The following is a 20,947-nucleotide window of genomic DNA, read 5'->3' as shown; positions in this document are numbered from 1 at the left end:
AAAACCCACAACACCTCATTCATTCTTAGGCAAATGACTGGAACTAGAAAATACCATCCTGAGTGAGGTAACCCTGTCACAAAAGAACACACATTGTATGCACTCATGGATAATTGGATATAAGCCCAAAAGCTCAGCATACCCAAAAAATAATTCACAGACCATATGAAGCTCAAGATGTAGGAAGACCAAAACGTGGAGGTTTCAGTTCTTCTTAGAAGGGGGAACAAACTACTCACAAGAGGAAATACAGGGACAAAAAGAGAGCAGGTTCTGAAGGAATGATCATCTAGAGACTGCTCCTCCTTGGGATCCATATAATATGCAGACACCTAACCCAGTCACTACTGCTGATGTCAAGAAGTGCTTCCTGACAGGAGCTTGATAAGGATGTCTCCTGAGAGGGCTCTGCCAGAGCCTCACTTATCCAGACAAGGATGCTTGCAGCTAACCATTGGACTGAGCACAGGGACCCCAATGGAGGAGTTAGAGAAAGGACTGAAGGAGCTAAAGGGGTTTGCAAACCCATAAGAAGAACAATATCAACAACCAGACCACACTCCTACCCCTGAGCTCTAAGGGACTAAATAACCAACCAATAAGTACACATGAAGGGACCATGACCCCAGCTGCATGTTACTGAGGATGGCCTTGACAGGCATCAATAGGAGGAGCGGCCCTTTGCTCTGTCGAGACTGGACCCACCAGTGTAGGGGAATGTCAGGGTGGGGAGGTGGGAGAGAGTGGGTGGGAGTGGGAGCATCTTCATAAATGGAGAAGGGGGGGAATTGGAGAGGGGGGCAAAGAGCTTAACACTTAAAATGTAAATACAAAAAAAATTACCATTCTTCAATGGTATTACCGCCAGATTTTTTAAATAAGCATTCTTTATAGAGTTGAGAAACGTATCCTAAATTTCTACTTTGTTAAGATATTTTTTAATCACAAATAAACATTGCACTTGTCAAAGTGCTTTTACTACCAATTGATCATGTGATTTTTCTTCTTTAGCCTGTACTTTTGGAGGACTACATTGTTTGAATTTTTACAAGTATTAAATCAGTATTGCATGATAGGAATAAATCCCATTTGGTTCTGGTGCGTGATGTGTTTTAAATTCATCCTTTGATTCAACCTATTTATGCATTATTGAGATTTGCATCTCCATTTACAAGACACACTGCTCTGGAGTTCCTTTTCCTGTGATGTCTTTTCTTTTTTCAGAGTTGGGGTAATCCTACCCCTAGAGAATGAGTTGCAAATCTTCCCCTCTGCTGCCATTTTCTGAAAAACATTGTGGAGAAATGGAATGATTTGATGTCAAATTCTTTCTTTGTATCCTTTGATAGAAGTAAGGTTTTCTGCATTAGCTCATGAATGAAATGGCTTATATTAGCTGATTTAAAAAATATTAATTCAATCTTGTGCAACTGGAATCTATCACACATGGGTATGGTTTATGATTTTTCTTTTTTCTTGTTGAGCTTTTCCACCTATGGTGACAAAAGAGTTCCCTTTAGTTTCTCTTTCTTGTGTCATCTCTGTCTGTCTTGCTTTGATGTCAGAGTCATGCTGAACTGACATAGTAAATTAGCAAGTATTTTTCCTACTTTCCATTTCTAGAAGACAGTAGAAATTTGGAATGATTTCTTTCTTAAATATTAAGTAAACTGTATCAGCAAAACTTCCTGGAATTGGTGTTTTTCTATAGGAAAGTTAATAATTGTTGATTCACTTTTTCATGGTATTATTTGGTAAATCTGTTTGTTTTTCTATAGGTTTTAGTAGATTGTGTTTTTCAAGGAATTGTTCTATTTTGTCTAAGATGTCAACTATGTGGGCATAGGGTTTTTCTTAGTGTTCCTTTATTTTCTTTTGAATGCCTGAGAGATCAGGAATGATAGCCTGCCTTTCATTTTTGACATAAGTCATTTATGTATTTCCTCATATTTTCTCTTCTTGTTTAACCTAGATAGGGTGTTTTTTCTTTGGTTTCTCAAAATAGACTCTTAGGATATTGATTATATTTATCAATTTCTAATATATACATTTTAATCCAATAAAATTGCTTATATAAACTTATGCTGTATGCAACAAATTTGGGTAAGTCATACTTTCATTTGTATATATATGAACATCTTGAACATATGTTATTAAATTTATGCCTGAGTATTTAATTGGGAGGGTCAAGTGGAGATAGCACTACTTCTAGACTTTTATTTACAACTGTTTATTATCAGAATACAGAAATATAACTGGTTGCGTGCTCACCCTGAATCTATGACCTTACCAAATGCACATATTGACTCCTAAATGCTTCTTGGTCAGGGTCTTGAGATTTTCATTTATATGTCATATACATCTCATATTTCATTTACATCTCTATATTCTAAAGAGTTCATTGATATTTTGCCTTTTGACATCAATTAAAGTATATTATTACACAAAATTAAGGTCAAAAAGTAGTCTGTGTATATAGTGAAATCTGATTATTCTCACCCTCTTTGAAACAACAACCTCCTGAGAGAGAGAGAGAGAGAGAGAGAGAGAGAGAGAGAGAGAGAGAGAGAGAGAGAGAGAGCTTGGTATCTTATCAATTGGTTCCAAATGAAGACAATGACTCCCTCTCCCAAAATACACCAGGTAGCCAATAGTAATTCCCTCCAAACCCCTCCATGATCTATGGCTAACTGCTGACCATCCCAGATTTCTGCAATCCCATCACAAGCAACCACAGCTGCTTGTAAATCTTGGTTCTGTTGGCTATATCATGAACAGAAGATACCATTTCATTTCTTTGTCCCCTATCTTCCAACTGCTACATTCTTTCTGTCCCTTCTTCCATAGTGTTCTCTAAGCCTCACCCCCTTTACATATAGAGATTGCTGGTAGAAGGGACTCTGAGATACTGGTTAGGTATTTCATCTATTATATAGTAACACTTAAACTCCACAAAGGTTAGTAACACTAACAATTTCATGAATGGAACTGCTGGAAGTTCTAAGAGTGGAAAGAATTATTCCAATTTAACATTGTTCTATGGGTGATAAAGAACTGTGGTTCTCTTATACCCATTACACAGGATTGCAGAAGCCAAGCCTCAGTATGCAGATCCTTCTAGAATAAAAGGCTTCATTTACGGTGTTCAAATTTGTAGTTAGGATTAGGGTTTGGTAAACTCAGTTATATGTGGAGGTTCTTTGAATGAGCATTTCTGTAGCCCTGCTAAATAGCAAAGACACTTAACCAGTTTATATTAGAAGCCTCAGCCCTCAAGACTTGTCACAGAATTTACTAGCTGGATTCATGTTTGTGATTGGAAGCTTATTTCTGCCTTTAAGTAATGCAGTCTGAACTATACCCTAGCAGCCAAACTCAACCTTGTCTTGTCATTCCAAGGTGACTGCAGTGTCCAAAATCATAAAGCAGGGTTCCCAGACCCACATAGGTATAGTATCTAAATTTCCTTTGGTTTCATTTGCTGTGAATGTTCAAGTATTTGGAATTCTGTTGCTTGGTAACAAGAACTCAGAAGTCCCATGTTCTTTCTGAATATCATTTTTGGGTCAGCTGCTTTATACATTACATTATCCAGAATTGCAATTTTCCTGTTTATCTTCTGTGTCCCTTACTCTACCTAGTGTCTCTACCTAGTTTGCAGTAATGACCAAAAGTGGGCTAAAATATTTTATTGGAAGGTCAAATTAAAGATTTGAAAAAGCAGATGCAAGAGGCTTGGGTGTGGTTCAGTTGATAGGGTGCTTGCCCAGTGTGCACAAAGTCCTGAGTCCCGTCCTGTCCTCGGCACCAAGTAAAAAACAGGTATGAATGTTCCACAGCAGTAATCCCAGTGAATAAGCGGTAAAGAGAGGAGGATCAGAAATCCAAGGTCATCCTTGGCTCATAGCAAGCTTGGGGCCAACCTGGGTCACTGTCTCAAAAACCTAATCAAATTCAACAGAAAATAAACCAAATGTTTAAATGACCTTAAGAATGTATATTTATGAATTCAGTGAAGTTATGCGGTGATGTGCTGGTGCCCAGCGAAAGAAATGCAAAGAATTGTGAAATGCAAAGGTGCTAAGCCTCTCTTATATGTTCCTCCCAACTGTCAAAAAGTTGGCTACAAGAAATAAAGATTTAATATTACAGAAATTTTCAGACCTCTAGGTTTGCAGATGATTGGTACTTAGGAATCAATAACAGATGCTTACAGTCCTTTACTCTGGCAGGTAGCGATTCATCTAGAGAGCTGCATATAAATCTTACGACTTTTAAGGATTAACAAGATATTAATGCAAGAATCCCAGCCCTTTCCATATTCTGTTGCTTAAAAAATATTTTCCCAGGTTGCTTACTAGCTATTAGAATGCATTAACTATTAGTATTATTTTAATAATGATAAACCGTCATGGACTTCATTGTTTTTGCTTGTCATTGTGGCTCATATGATGTACTGTAGAAATATGGTACAGATATAGACATGTTTACCTCTTTTTTTCCCTTTTTTTTTCAAGACAGGGTTTCTCTGTGTAGCTCTGGCTGTCTTGGAATTCTATAGACCAGGCTGGCCTCAAACTCTGAGATCTGCCTGCCTCTTCCTTTAGAGTACTTGGACTAAAGGCATGTGGCATAGCACCTAGATGGCAAGTGTTTCATATACAGCAATCCTCTCTTACCATGGAAGAGTGTTATAAGATTCTTTGTGAATAATACAAATTGCAGATAGCAATTGAACCTTATATATCTTATAGTTTTTTCTATGTACCCTATGATATTGCTAGTTATGCACTGGTATTTCTCTTCCATCACTATCTTTTTCCTTGATTCTAGTGCTATGTAATAAAATAGGGATTCTTTGAGTACAATCTCTGTAGTAATATAACGATGGATCTGATAATAAGAATAACAGATATATTACTAAAGGGTGGACAACTTATACAGCATGGGTACTCTAGAAAAGAGATGAGATAGAGAGAGATGAAGAGATATCCTTTTCATAGTACTCAGAATGTAGCCAACTTAAATTTATTGTTTATTTTTTGAATTTTCCATTTAATGTTTTGGTCTGTAGTTGATTACAGTTAACTATACCTTAAAATCATAACCAGCAAAACTGCCTATAAGGGAGGGATTTCAATATTTTCATTTACCTACTCAAAGATGGATTTTTCTAAATTCTGGATTCCCTTTGATTCATCTCCACATGCTCAAAATAGTCTGAGATTCCAAAGTCTTTCTAGTCCTAGGAATAGTCCAATATCTCTCATACTCAAAGGGGGGATACAGCTGGGCCTGATGAGCCATGATACATTATCGTTGAACATACTTTCTAGATACTAGGGAGACTTATTTAATAAGGCCTTGGCTAAATTCTGGAAACATATATCATTGTCCCTTTTAGGCAAAACTTGCCATTATCACAATATGGAATCAATAGGGTGTACCCTTTGATAGTGTTCATATTTCATGTATATTCATGACCTTGTTCTCCACAGTGTTTCTACTGACATCATTAGGATCAGGACTGCTTTAGCCATCCATCACCTACCTGCTATCCCTTGCATTGTAATTCCACTTTATTAAAGATCCAGGGTCTGAGTCCCACACCCGCGGATCCCGGCCTGCAGCAGCTCTCTGCTCCCAAACCCCGTGGGAGAGAGACCTCACCGCCTGGTCAGGTGGGCACTCCTGAGGCTGCAGAGCAGAAGAGACCACCAACACTGCCCACCCCTGCCCACATCCCTGGCCCAAGAGGAAACTGTATAAGGCCTCTGGGCTCCCGTGGGGGAGGGCCCAGGAGCCGCAGGACCCCTGCCTGAGAAACCACAGGAACCTGAAGGAAACAGACCGGATAAACAGTTCTCTGCACCCAAATCCCATGGGAGAGAGAGCTAAACCTTCAGAGAGGCAGACAAGCCTGGGAAACCAGAAGAGATTGCTCTCTGCACACACATCTCAGACGCCAGAGGAAAACACCAAAGACTATCTGGAACCCTGGTGCACTGAAGCTCCCAGAAAGGGCGGCACAGACCTTCCAGGTTGCTGCCGCCACAGAGAGCCCGAGGGCAGCACCCCTCGAGCGAACTTGAGCCTCAGGACCACAGGTAAGACCACCTTTTCTGCTGCAAGTGACCTGCCTGGTGAACTCAAGACACAGGCCTAAAGGAACAGCTGAAGACCTGTAGAGAGGAAAAACTACACGCCCGAAAGCAGAACACTCTGGCCCCATAACTGACTGAAAGAGAGGAAAACAGGTCTACAGCACTCCTGACACACAGGCATATAGGACAGTCTAGCCACTGTCAGAAATAGCAGAACAAAGTAACACTAGAGATAATCTGATGGCGAGAGGCAAGCGCAGGAACCCAAGCAACAGAAACCAAGACTACATGGCATCATCGGGGCCCAATTCTCCCACCAAAACATACATGGAATATCCAAACACACCAGAAAAGCAAGATCTAGTTTCAAAATCATATTTGATCATGATGCTGGAGGACTTCAAGAAAGACGTGAAGAACTCCCTTAGAGAAACACAGGAAAACATTAATAAACAAGTAGAAGCCTACAGAAAGGAATCACAAAAATCCCTGAAAGAATTCCAGGAAAACATAAATAAACAAGTAGAAGCCCATAGAGAGGAGACACAAAAATCCCTGAAAGAATTCCAGGAAAACACAATCAAACAGTTGAAGGCATTAAAAATGGAAATAGAAGCAATCAAGAAAGAACACATGGAAACAACCCTGGATATAGAAAACCAAAAGAAGAGACAAGGAGCTGTACATACAAGCTTCACCAACAGAATACAAGAGATGGAAGAGAGAATCTCAGGAGCAGAAGATTCCATAGAAATCATTGACTCAACTGTCAAAGATAATGTAAAGCGGAAAAAGCTACTGGTCCAAAACATACAGGAAATGCAGGACTCAATGAGAAGATCAAACCTAAGGATAATAGGTATAGACGAGAGTGAAGACTCCCAGCTCAAAGGACCAGTAAATATCTTCAACAAAATCATAGAAGAAAACTTCCCTAACCTAAAAAAAGAGATACCCACAGGCATACAAGAAGCCTACAGAACTCCAAATAGATTGGACCAGAAAAGAAACACCTCCTGTCACATAATAGTCAAAACACCAAACGCACAAAATAAAGAAAGAATATTAAAAGCAGTAAGGGAAAAGGTCAAGTAACATATAAAGGCAGACCTATCAGAATCACACCAGACTTCTCGCCAGAAACTATGAAGGCCAGAAGATCCTGGACTGATGTTATACAGACCCTAAGAGAACACAAATGCCAGCCCAGGTTACTGTATCCTGCAAAACTCTCAATTAACATAGATGGAGAAACCAAGATATTCCATGACAAAACCAAATTTACACAGTATCTTTCTACAAATCCAGCACTACAAAGGATAATAAATGGTAAAGCCCAACATAAGGAGGCAAGCTATACCCTAGAAGAAGCAAGAAACTAATCGTCTTGGCAACAAAACAAAGAGAATGAAAGCACACAAACATAACCTCACATCCAAATATGAATATAACGGGAAGCAATAATCACTATTCCTTAATATCTCTCAACATCAATGGCCTCAATTCCCCAATAAAAAGAAATAGATTAACAAACTGGATACGCAACCAGGACCCTGCATTCTGCTGCCTACAGGAAACACACCTCAGAGACAAAGACAGACACTACCTCAGAGTGAAAGGCTGGAAAACAACTTTCCAAGCAAATGGTCAGAAGAAGCAAGCTGGAGTAGCCATTGTAATATCAAATAAAATCAATTTTCAACCAAAAGTCATCAAAAAAGATAAGGAAGGACACTTCATATTCATCAAAGTAAAAATCCACCAAGACGTACTCTCAATCCTAAATATCTATGCCCCAAATACAAGGGCACCTACATAGGTAAAAGAAACCTTACTAAAGCTCAAAACACACATTGCACCTCACACAATAATAGTGGGAGATTTCAACACCCCACTCTCATCAATGGACAGATCATGGAAACAGAAATTAAACAGAGACGTAGACAGACTAAGAGAAGTCATGAGCCAAATGGACTTAACAGATATTTATAGAACATTCTATCCTAAAGCAAAAGGATATACCTTCTTCTCAGCTCCTCATGGTACTTTCTCCAAAACTGACCATATAATTGGTCAAAAAACGGGCCTCAACAGGTACAGAAAGATAGAAATAATCCCATGCGTGCTATCGGACCACCACGGCCTAAAACTGGTCTTCAATAACAATAAGGGAAGAATGCCCACATATACGTGGAAATTGAACAATGCTCTACTCAATGATAACCTGGTCAAGGAAGAAATAAAGAAAGAAATTAAAAACTTTTTAGAATTTAATGAAAATAAAGGTACAACATACCCAAACTTATGGGACACAATGGAAGCTGTGCTAAGAGGAAAACTCATAGCGCTGAGTGCCTGCAGAAAGAAACAGGAAAGAGCATATGTCAGCAGCTTGACAGCACACCTAAAAGCTCTAGAACAAAAAGAAGCAAATACACCCAGTAGGAGTAGAAGGCAGGAAATAATCAAACTCAGAGCTGAAATCAACCAAGTAGAAACAAAAAGGACCATAGAAAGAATCAACAGAACCAAAAGTTGGTTCTTTGAGAAAATCAACACAATAGATAAACCCTTAGCCAGACTAACGAGAGGACACAGAGAGTGCGTCCAAATTAACAAAATCAGAAATGAAAAGGGAGACATAACTACAGATTCAGAGGAAATTCAAAAAATCATCAGATCTTACTTTAAAAACCTATATTCAACAAAACTTGAAAATCTGCAGGAAATGGACAATTTCCTAGACAGATACCAGGTACCGAAGTTAAATCAGGAACAGATAAACCAGTTAAACAACCCCATAACTCCTAAGGAAATAGAAGCAGTCATTAAAGGTCTCCCAACCAAAAAGAGCCCAGGTCCAGACGGGTTTAGTGCAGAATTCTATCAAACCTTCATAGAAGACCTCATACCAATATTATCCAAACTATTCCACAAAATTGAAAAAGATGGATAACTACCGAATACCTTCTACGAAGCCACAATTACTCTTACACCTAAACCACACAAAGACACAACAAAGAAAGAGAACTTCTGCAGCTCTCTGCTCCCAGACCCGGTGAGAGAGAGACCCAACCGCCTGGTCAGGTGGGCACTCCTGAGGCTGCAGAGCGGAAGAGACCACCAACACTGCTCACCCCTGCCCACATACCTGGCCCAAGAGGAAACTGTATAAGGCCTCTGGGCTCCCGTGGGGGAGGGCCCAGGAGCAGCAGGACACCTGCCAGAGACACCGCCGGACCCTGAAGGAAACAGACCGGATAAACAGTTCTCTGCACCCAAATCCCGTGGGAGGGAGAGCTAAACCTTCAGAGAGGCAGACAAGCCTGGGAAACCAGAAGAGACTGCTCCCTGCACACACATCTCGGACGCCAGAGGAAAAAGCCAAAGACCATCTGGAACCCTGGTGCACTGAAGCTCCCAGAAGGGGCGGCACAGGTCTTCCTGGTTGCTGCCGCTGCAGAGAGCCCCTGGGCAGCACCCCAGGAGCGAACCTGAGCCTCGGGACCACAGGTAAGACCAAATTTTCTGCTGCAAGAAAGCTGCCTGGTGAACTCAAGACACAGGCCCACAGGAACAGCTGAAGACCTGTAGAGAGGAAAAACTACACGCCCGAAAGCAGAACACTCTGTCCCCATAACTGACAGAAAGAGAGGAAAACAGGTCTACAGCACTCCTGACACACAGGCTTATAGGACAGTCTAGCCACTGTCAGAAATAGCAGAACAAAGTAACACTAGAGATAATCTGATGGCGAGAGGCAAGCGCAGGAACCCAAGCAACAGAAACCAAGACTACATGGCACCATCGGAGCCCAATTCTCCCATCAAAACAAACATGGAATATCCAAACACACCAGAAAAGCAAGATCTAGTTTCAAAATCATATTTGATCATGATGCTGGAGGACTTCAAGAAAGACATGAACACACTTAGGGAAACACAGGAAAACATTAATAAACAAGTAGAAGCCTACAGAGAGGAATCGCAAAAATCCCTGAAAGAATTCCAGGAAAACACAATCAAACAGTTGAAGGAATTAAAAATGGAAATAGAAGCAATCAAGAAAGAACACATGGAAACAACCCTGGATATAGAAAACCAAAAGAAGAGACAAGGAGCTGTAGATACAAGCTTCACCAACAGAATACAAGAGATGGAAGAGAGAATCTCAGGAGCAGAAGATTCCATAGAAATCATTGACTCAACTGTCAAAGATAATGTAAAGCGGAAAAAGCTACTGGTCCAAAACATACAGGAAATGCAGGACTCAATGAGAAGATCAAACCTAAGGATAATAGGTATAGAAGAGAGTGAAGACTCCCAGCTCAAAGGACCAGTAAATATCTTCAACAAAATCATAGAAGAAAACTTCCCTAACCTAAAAAAAGAGATACCCATAGACATACAAGAAGCCTACAGAACTCCAAATAGATTGGACCAGAAAAGAAACACCTCCTGTCACATAATAGTCAAAACACCAAACGCACAAAATAAAGAAAGAATATTAAAAGCAGTAAGGGAAAAAGGTCTAGTAACATATAAATGGAGACCTATCAGAATCACACCAGACTTCTCGCCAGAAACTATGAAGGCCAGAAGATCCTGGACTGATGTTATACAGACCCTAAGACAACACAAATGCCAGCCCAGGTTACTATATCCAGCAAAACTCTCAATTAACATTGATGGAGAAACCAAGATATTCCATGACAAAACCAAATTTACACAATATCTTTCTACAAATCCAGCACTACAAAGGATAATAAATGGTAAAGCCCAACATAAGGAGGCAAGCTATACCCTAGAAGAAGCAAGAAACTAATCATCTTGGCAACAAAACAAAGAGAATGAAAGCACACAAATATAACCTCACATCCAAATATGAATATAACGGGAAGCAATAATCACTATTCCTTAATATCTCTCAATATCAATGGCCTCAACTCCCCAATAAAAAGACATAGATTAACAAACTGGATACGCAACCAGGACCCTGCATTCTGCTGCCTACAGGAAACACACCTCAGAGACAAAGACAGACACTACCTCAGAGTGAAAGGCTGGAAAACAACTTTCCAAGCAAATGGTCAGAAGAAGCAAGCTGGAGTAGCCATTGTAATATCAAATAAAATCAATTTTCAACCAAAAGTCATCAAAAAAGATAAGGAAGGACACTTCATATTCATCAAAGGAAAAATCATCCAAGATGAACTCTCAATCCTAAATATCTATGCCCCAAATACAAGGGCACCTACATAGGTAAAAGAAACCTTACTAAAGCTCAAAACACACATTGCACCTCACACAATAATAGTGGGAGATTTCAACACCCCACTCTCATCAATGGACAGATCATGGAAACAGAAATTAAACAGTGATGTCGACAGACTAAGAGAAGTCATGAGCCAAATGGACTTAACAGATATTTATAGAACATTCTATCCTAAAGCAAAAGGATATACCTTCTTCTCAGCTCCTCATGGTACTTTCTCCAAAATTGACCATATAATTGGTCAAAAAACGGGCCTCAACAGGTACAGAAAGATAGAAATAATCCCATGCGTGCTATCGGACCACCACGGCCTAAAACTGGTCTTCAATAACAATAAGGGAAGAATGCCCACATATACGTGGAAATTGAACAATGCTCTACTCAATGATAACCTGGTCAAGGAAGAAATAAAGAAAGAAATTAAAAACTTTTTAGAATTTAATGAAAATGAAGGTACAACATACTCAAACTTATGGGACACAATGAAAGCTGTGCTAAGAGGAAAACTCATAGCGCTGAGTGCCTGCAGAAAGAAACAGGAAAGAGCATATGTCAGCAGCTTGACAGCACACCTAAAAGCTCTAGAACAAAAAGAAGCAAATACACCCAGGAGGAGTAGAAGGCAGGAAATAATCAAACTCAGAGCTGAAATCAACCAAGTAGAAACAAAAAGGACCATAGAAAGAATCAACAGAACCAAAAGTTGGTTCTTTGAGAAAATCAACAAGATAGATAAACCCTTAGCCAGACTAACGAGAGGACACAGAGAGTGTGTCCAAATTAACAAAATCAGAAATGAAAAGGGAGACATAACTACAGATTCAGAGGAAATTCAAAAAATCATCAGATCTTACTATAAAAACCTATATTCAACAAAATTTGAAAATCTTCAGGAAATGGACAATTTCCTAGACAGATACCAGGTATCTAAGTTAAATCAGGAACAGATAAACCAGTTAAACAACCCCATAACTCCTAAGGAAATAGAAGCAGTCATTAAAGGTGTCCCAACCAAAAAGAGCCCAGGTCCAGACGGGTTTAGTGCAGAATTCTATCAAACCTTCATAGAAGACCTCATACCAATATTATCCAAACTATTATACAAAATTGAAACAGATGGAGCCCTACCGAATTCCTTCTACGAAGCCACAATTACTCTTATACCTAAACCACAAAGACACAACAAAGAAAGAGAACGTCAGACCAATTTCCCTTATGAATATCGACGCAAAAATACTCAATAAAATTCTGGCAAACCGAATTCAAGAGTACATCAAAACAATCATCCACCATGGCCAAGTAGGCTTCATCCCAGGCATGCAGGGATGGTTTAATATACGGAAAACCATCAACGTGATCCATTATATAAACAAACTGAAAGAACAACACCACATGATCATTTCATTAGATGCTGAGATAGCATTTGACAAAATTCAACACCCCTTCATGATAAAAGTCCTGGAAAGAATAGGAATTCAAGGCCCATACCTGAACATAGTAAAAGCCATATACAGCAAACCAGTTGCTAACATTAAACTAAATGGAGAGAAACTCGAAGCAATCCCACTAAAATCAGGGACTAGACAAGGCTGCCCACTCTCTCCCTACTTATTCAATATAGTTCTTGAAGTTCTAGCCAGAGTAATCAGACAACAAAAGGAGATCAAGGGGATACAGATTGGAAAAGAAGAAGTCAAAATATCACTATTTGCAGATGATATGATAGTATATTTAAGGGATCCCAAAAGTTCCACCAGAGAACTACTAAAGCTGATAAACAACTTCAGCAAAGTAGCTGGGTATAAAATAAACTCAAATAAATCAGTTGCCTTCCTCTATACAAAAGAGAAACAAGCCGAGAAAGAAATTAGGGAAATGACACCTTTCATAATAGACCCAAATAATATAAAGTACCTCGGTGTGACTTTAACCAAGCACGTAAAAGATCTGTACAATAAGAACTTCAAGACACTGAGGAAAGAAATTGAAGAAGACCTCAGAAGATGGAAAGATCTCCCATGCTCATGGATTGGCAGGATTAATATAGTAAAAATGGCCATTTTACCAAAAGCAATCTACAGATTCAATGCAATCCCCATCAAAATACCAATCCAATTCTTCAAAGAGTTAGACAGAACAATTTGCAAATTCATCTGGAATAACAAAAAACCCAGGATAGCTAAAGCTATCCTCAACAATAAAAGGACTTCAGGGGGGAATCACTATCCCTGAACTCAAGGAGTATTACAGAGCAATAGTGATAAAAACTGCATGGTATTGGTACAGAGACAGACAGATAGACCAATGGAATAGAATTGAAGACCCAGAAATGAACCCACACACCTATGGTCACTTGATTTTTGACAAAGGAGCCAAAACTATCAAATGGAAAAAAGATAGCATTTTCAGCAAATGGTGCTGTTTCAACTGGAGGTCAACATGTAGAAGAATGCAGATCGATCCATGCTTATCACCCTGTACAAAGCTTACGTCCAAGTGGATCAAGGACCTCCACATCAAACCAGATACACTCAAACTAATATAAGAAAAACTAGGGAAGCATCTGGAACACATGGGCAGTGGAAAAAATTTCCTGAACAAAACACCAATGGCTTATGCTCTAAGATCAAGAATCGACAAATGGGATCTCATAAAACTGCAAAGCTTCTGTAAGGCAAAGGACACTGTGGTTAGTACAAAACGGCAACCAACAGATTGGGAAAAGATCTTTACCAATCCTACAACAGATAGATGCCTTATATCCAAAATATACAAAGAACTCAAGAAGTTAGACCACAGGGAAACAAATAACCCTATTAAAAATGGGGTTCAGAGCTAAACAAAGAATTCACAGCTGAGGAATGCCGAATGGCTGAGAAACACCTAAAGAAATGTTCAACATCTTTAGTCATAAGGGAAATGCAAATCAAAACAACCCTGAGATTTCACCTCACACCAGTGAGAATGGCTAAGATAAAAAACTCAGGTGACAGCAGATGCTGGCTAGGATGTGGAGAAAGAGGAACACTCCTCCATTGTTGGTGGGATTGCAGACTGGTACAACCATTCTGGAAATCAGTCTGGAGGTTCCTCAGAAAATTGGACACTGAACTGCCTGAGGATCCAGCTATACCTCTTTTGGGCATATACCCAAAAGATGCCTCAACATATAAAAGAGACACGTGCTCCACTATATTCATCGCAGCCTTATTTATAATAGCCAGAAACTGGAAAGAACCCAGATGCCCTTCAACAGAGGAATGGATACAGAAAATGTGGTACATCTACACATTGGAATATTACTCAGCTATCAAAAACAACGAGTTTATGAAATTCGTAGGCAAATGGTTGGAACTGGAAAATATCATCCTGAGTGAGCTAACCCAATCACAGAAAGACATACATGGTATGCACTCATTGATAAGTTCTATTAGCCCAAATGCTTGAATTACCCTAGATCCCTAGAACAAACGAAACTCAAGACGGATGATCAAAATGTGAATGCTTCACTCCTTCTTTAAAAGGGGAACAAGAATACCCTTGGCAGGGAAGGGAGAGGCAAAGATTAAAACAGAGACTGAAGGAACACCCATTCAGAGCCTGCCCCACATGTGGCCCATACATATACAGCCACCCAATTAGACAAGATGGATGAAGCAAAGAAGTGCAGACCGACAGGAGCCGGATGTAGATCTCTCCTGAGAGACACAGCCAGAATACAGCAAATACAGAGGCGAATGCCACCAGCAAACCGCTGAACTCAGAATAGGACCCCCGTTGAAGGAATCAGAGAAAGAACTGGAAGAGCTTGAAGGGGCTCGAGACTCCATATGTACAACAATGACAAGCAACCAGAGCTTCCAGGGACTAAGCCACTACCTAAAGACTATACATGGACTGACCCTGGACTCTGACCTCATAGGTAGCAATGAATATCCTAGTAAGAGCACCAGTGGAAGGGGAAGCCCTGGGTCCTGCTAAGACTGAACCCCCAGTGAACTAGATTGTTGGGGGGAGGGCGGCAATGGGGGGAGGGTTGGGAGGGGAACACCCATAAGGTAGGGGAGTGGGGAGAGGGATGTTTGCTTGGAAACCGTGAAAGGGAATAACACTCGAAATGTATATAAGAAATACTCAAGATAATATAAAAAAAAAGATCCATGGTCTGGAAGCTAAACATATTTTACTATTAAACTTTTATAACACTGTACATAGCCTCAGAGCCTCTGGACATCTCCTAAGGGAAGAGCACCACTTTCAGGGGGATCCCAAATTGATTAAAATATTTCTCTTTCTAAAAATAGAGAAAAATCTTCAAATATACTGGACTGGGTAGTACAATTTAATATATGTGAGTTGAAAAGTATTTTGATGCCTAGCCTGGTGGCTTAGTTCACACACTATTATATTTATGGATAAATGTACCAAAGTCCTAATATTTAATTGACTTATATATGATATGTGGAAACAGAGAATAGAACTTTTGTGATACCTATAAAAATTACCACAACCTTGGGGCTTAAAAACAACAAAAATTTATCCCCTTCTAATTCTTAATGTCAGATGTTCAAATTCAGTTTTATTGACCCAAAACAAAGATATTGTCAGGGTTATGATCTAGTCACTCTGGAAGCTCTATTAGTGAATCTATTCCTTGCCTCTTCCAACTTTTAGGGATTGCCAACACTCCTTCATTTATAAACATAGCATTACAAACTATGCCTCTGAGCTCACAAGGCCTTCTCTTGTTATACATGTCAAATAGTGCTTTGCCTCCCTTGTATGTGGACATTTCCAATAATTCAGAATAAAAGACCCATGTCAAGGTCAGTAACCTAATCTTACCTGCAAAAGTCCTTAGCATCTAAAATAATAGTCATGGGTTCTGGAAATTGCGTTGTGGAGATGGATTTCAGGACCATTATTTAGCTGACTATAAGTAGGCATATTACAATTCAAGTAGAATCTGTGATGCCTATCATGCACTTGTTTTTTTCCTTATTTGAAGAATCTCACAACAGTAAGAAAGACTTACCATGAAAATATTGACTGAACATGTAATGTAAGCAAAACACTGAAATGGCACCCAATAAAAAAAAGATGCTACTAACTCCACAATGTGGTCTGAGACAGAAAGTTTATCAGTTTTGGCTGTTGAAAAGTACTGAAAGGAACCAATCTGGGAATATTTTATTCATTTAAACAACGCTAGTAAACAAATGCAGCTTAGTCTTCATTCAGGTCCCCCTACAACTGGAGTTAGGGCTGTCTCTGAATCTGTTGCCTGCCTGTGGATCCTATTCTCCTGTTTGGGACACCTTGTCTGGCCTCAGAGGGAGAAGATGCCCTAGTCCTTCAGTGACTTGATGTGCCAGGATGGGGTGATACCCAGGGAGTCTTCCTGCTTCTTACAGGAGAAGGGGAGGGGAATGGGGGAAGGATCAGTGTGAAGGGGTACTGGGAGGAGAGGGAGACTGATATCAAGAAGTAAAATGAATAAATAAATAAATTAATGAAAAGGAGAAATTTACATTGAAATCCATGAAGTGTTTGGAAAAAGTAACACCTCTGTATGGGCGTTATTCCCTTTCCTTCTGGTTTAAATTCTAGCAGTGCATAATGTGTTAACTAAGCACATATTGCATACACAGTTCCTAAAAAGTGTCTTTTGTCAGTATAATGCAAACTACACTAGAGGGAAATAAATAAATGCAGAATCAGTGTTTCCAATTGCATTAGCTGGAAGCAAAGCAGGGCCGTGAAAAGCTCAAAACAGAAATGACACTTAAAATAAATGCTTGAGTGACTTCCAGCCCATCTGAACCCTATTTCCTCAAGCCCTGATCACTTGCTGTCCCAGCTGAAATGAATGACTTCTGTCTTGCTGGCGCTTACACACATGTACATTTGTTTATTTTCTGAAGGTGATTCTTCATTGTGAGGTATTGGAAACAGATTCTCCGGGGAAAACATCTGTTCAGCTGTGATGCTAGCATCTGCCATGTTAGGTATGCTCAGGAAAAGAACTTTATATTTGTGGCCCAGGGACCAGAATTCTGCAAGTAGACATGGTACCAACGACAGATGAGACACATTTTTGCTCCGTTGCTCCTGCAAAATTGGGAGCAATATTCAGAAGTCTGGCTCACTTCTGTCTGTGCCCAGCTCAAAGTATATAAATGAGATGACCCTGGGTCATTTCTAGGCAGAGGTCACTTACCAAAAGGCCCTCAAGGCAAAGTAGACCTGCCTGTGTATTACAGTTTCATCACTTGATCATGCTCTGTTGCTCCAGCTGGCTGCATGTTGGTGATCTGAGGTCTTGGGGCCAGCCTAAAATCTGACATGTAATATAAATATTAGGAACATGAACAATGAACCATATTTCAGATTCTTGGCTCTGCCACTGACGGCATGAGCTTGGGAAAGTTCCTTACCTTTGCTGAACTTCCATTTTTTTTTTTATTAACTTGAGTATTTCTTATATACATTTCGAGTGTTATTCCCTTTCACGGTTTCCAAGCAAACATCCCTCTCCCCACTCCCCTTCGTTATGGGTGTTCCCCTCCCCATCCTCCCCCCTTGTCGCCCTCCCCCCAACAATCTAGTTCACTGGGGGTTCAGTCTTAGCAGGACCCAGGGCTTCCCCTTTCACTGGTGCTCTAACTAGGATATTCATTGCTACCTATGAGGACAGAGTCCAGGGTCACTCGATGTATAGTCTTTAGGTAGTGGCTTACTCCCTGGAAGCTCTGGTTGGTTGGCATTGATGTTCATAAAGGGTCTCGAGCCCCTTCAAGCTCTTCCACTTCTTTCACTGATTCCTTCAACAGGGGTCCTCTTCTCAATTCAGTGGTTTGCTGCTGGCATACGGCTCTGTGTTTGCTGTATTCTGGCTGTGTCTCTCGGGAGAGATCTACATCCGACTCCTGTCGGTCTGCACTTCTTTGCTTCATCCATCTTGTCTAATTGGATGGCTGTATATGTATGGGCCACATGTGGGGCAGGCTCTGAATGGGTGTTCCTTCTGTGTCTGTTTTAATCTTTGCCTCTCCCTTCCCTGCCAAGGGTATTCGTGTTCCCCTTTTAAAGAAGGAGTGAAGCATTCACATTTTGATCATCCGTCTTGAGTTTCATTTGTTCTAGGCATCTAGGGTAATTCAAGCATTTGGGCTAATAGCCACTTATCAATGAGTGCATACCATGTGTGTTTTTCTGTGATTGGGTTACCTCTCTCAGGATGATATTTTCCAGTTCCATCCATTTGCCTACGAATTTCATAAAGTCATTGTTTTTGATAACTGAGTAATATTCCATTGTGTAAATGTACCACATTTTCTGTATCCATTCCTCTGTTGAAGGGCATCTGGGTTCTTTCCAGCTTCTGGCTATTATAAATAAGGCTGCGATGAACATAGTGGAGCACGTGTCTTTTTTATATGTTGGGGAATCTTTTGGGTATATGCCCATGAGAGGTATAGTTGGATCCTCAGGCAGTTCAATGTCCAATTTTCTGAGGAACCTCCAACTGATTTCCAGAATGGTTGTACCAGTCTGCAGTCGCACCAACAATGGAGGAGTGTTCCTCTTTCTCCACATCCTCGCCAGCATCTGCTGTCACCTGAGTTTTTTATCTTAGCCAATCGCACTGGTGTGAGGTGAAATCTCAGGGTTGTTTTGATTTGCATTTCCCTTATGACTAAAGATGTTGAACATTTCTTTAGGTGTTTCTCAGCCATTCGGCATTCCTCAGCTGTGAATTCTTTGTTTAGCTCTGAACCCCATTTTTTAATAGGGTTATTTGTTTCCCTGTGGTCTAACTTCTTGAGTTCTTTGTATATTTTGGATATAAGGCCTCTATCTGTTGTAGGATTGGTAAAGATCTTTTCCCAATCTGTTGGTTGCCATTTTGTCCTAACCACAGTGTCCTTTGCCTTACAGAAGCTTTGCAGTTTTATGAGATTCCATTTGTCGATTCTTGATCTTAGAGCATAAGCGATTGGTGTTTTGTTCAGGAAATTTTTTCCAGTGCCCATGTGTTCCAGATGCTTCCCTAGTTTTTCTTCTATTAGTTTGAGAGTATCTGGTTTGATGTGGAGGTCCTTGATCCACTTGGACTTAAGCTTTGACAGGGTGATAAGCATGGATCGATCTGCATTCTTCTACATGTTGACCTCCAGTTGAAACAGCACCATTTGCTGAAAATGCTATCTTTTTTCCATTGGATGGTTTTGGCTCCTTTGTCAAAATCAAGTGACCATAGGTGTGTGGGTTCATTTCTGGGTCTTCAATTCTATTCCATTGGTCTATCTGTCTGTCTCTGTACCAATACCATGCAGTTTTTATCACTATTGCTCTGTAATACTCCTTGAGTTCAGGGATAGTGATTCCCCCCTGAAGTCCTTTTATTGTTGAGGATAGCTTTAGCTATCCTGGGTTTTTTGTTATTCCAGATGAATTTGCAAATTGTTCTGTCTAACTCTTTGAAGAATTGGATTGGTATTTTGATGGGGATTGCATTGAATCTGTAGATTGCTTTTGGTAAAATGGCCATTTTTACTATATTAATCCTGCCAATCCATGAGCATGGGAGATCTTTCCATCTTCTGAGGTCTTCTTCAATTTCTTTCCTCAGTGTCTTGAAGTTCTTATTGTACAGATCTTTTACTTGCTTGGTTAAAGTCACACCGAGGTACTTTATATTATTTGGGTCTATTATGAAGGGTGTCCTTTCCCTAATTTCTTTCTCGGCTTGTTTCTCTTTTGTATAGAGGAAGGCAACTGATTTATTTGAGTTAATTTTATACCCAGCCACTTTGCTGAAGTTGTTTATCAGCTTTAGTAGTTCTCTGGTGGAACTTTTGGGATCCCTTAAATATACTATCATATCATCTGCAAATAGTGATATTTTGACCTCTTCTTTTCTGATCTGTATCCCCTTGATCTCCTTTTATTGTCTGATTACTCTGGCTAGAACTTCAAGAACTATATTGAATAAGTAGTGAGAGAGTGGGCAGCCTTGTCTAGTCCCTCATTTTAGTGGTATTGCTTCAAGTTTCTCTCCATTTAGTTTAATGTTAGCAACTGGTTTGCTGTGTATGGCTTTTACTATGTTTAGGTATGGGCCTTGAATTCCTATTCTTTCCAGGACTTTTATCATGAAGGGGTGTTGAATTTTGTCAAATGCTTTCTCAGCATCTAATGAAATGATCATGTGGTTTTGTTCTTTCAGTTTGTTCATATAATGGATCACGTTGATGGTTTTCCATATATTAAACCATCCCTGCATGCCTGGGATGAAGCCTACGTGATCATGGTGGATGATTGTTTTGATGTGCTCTTGGATTCGGTTTGCCAGAATTTTATGGAGTATTTTTGCGTCGATATTCATAAGGGAAATTGGTCTGAAGGTCTCTTTCTTTGTTGGGTCTTTGTGTGGTTTAGGTATAAGAGTAATTGTGGCTTCATAGAAGGGATTCGGTAGTGCTCCATTTGTTTCAATTTTGTGGAATAGTTTGGATAATATTGGTACAAGGTCTTCTATGAAGGTCTGATAGAATTCTGCACTA

This window comes from Rattus norvegicus, chromosome X, assembly GCF_021556685.1.
Source record: "Rattus norvegicus strain SHRSP/BbbUtx chromosome X, alternate assembly SHRSP_T2T, whole genome shotgun sequence".
Lineage (NCBI taxonomy): Eukaryota > Metazoa > Chordata > Mammalia > Rodentia > Muridae > Rattus > Rattus norvegicus.
This window is presented reverse-complemented; position numbering follows the sequence as displayed.